The sequence below is a fragment of the Octopus bimaculoides genome, chromosome 20 (genome assembly GCF_001194135.2).
Source record: "Octopus bimaculoides isolate UCB-OBI-ISO-001 chromosome 20, ASM119413v2, whole genome shotgun sequence".
Classification (NCBI taxonomy): domain Eukaryota; kingdom Metazoa; phylum Mollusca; class Cephalopoda; order Octopoda; family Octopodidae; genus Octopus; species Octopus bimaculoides.
Window position 1 is genome coordinate 31,062,273 of NC_069000.1, and position 493 is coordinate 31,062,765.

Consider the following 493-nt stretch of genomic DNA (forward strand, 5'->3'; position numbering starts at 1 on the left):
ATGTTTTATTTATATTCCTGTAAAACCAATGTGGGATATAGAATATGGAATATACAATATATAATATAATATACAATATATAATATAAAATAAAAATGGATGGTACTATGAAATAAAGTATTGAATGTCTTATTGAATATATGGAATATGTCTTATTGAATAGATGAAATATTGAGTGTTCAATATAAAGGATTAAATATATAAAGGCGAATACGTATTTTCTATACCTTGTGGTATTTCATCATGGCCGGTATGACAGACTTTTAACACTATATATGTGTGTGTGTGTGTGAGTCTCCGATGAAACTATAAGGTTTTACTGAAGTACGCAACCATGAGTCCACTGTATCTCATTTCATAGCAGTAACAACTGTAAACTAATGAAGTTTATAAGATAATCGTTTATTCCTTTGTCATTTCTTTTTCCTATGCATACTTGCATACATACATACATACATACATATATATATATATATATATATATATATATATA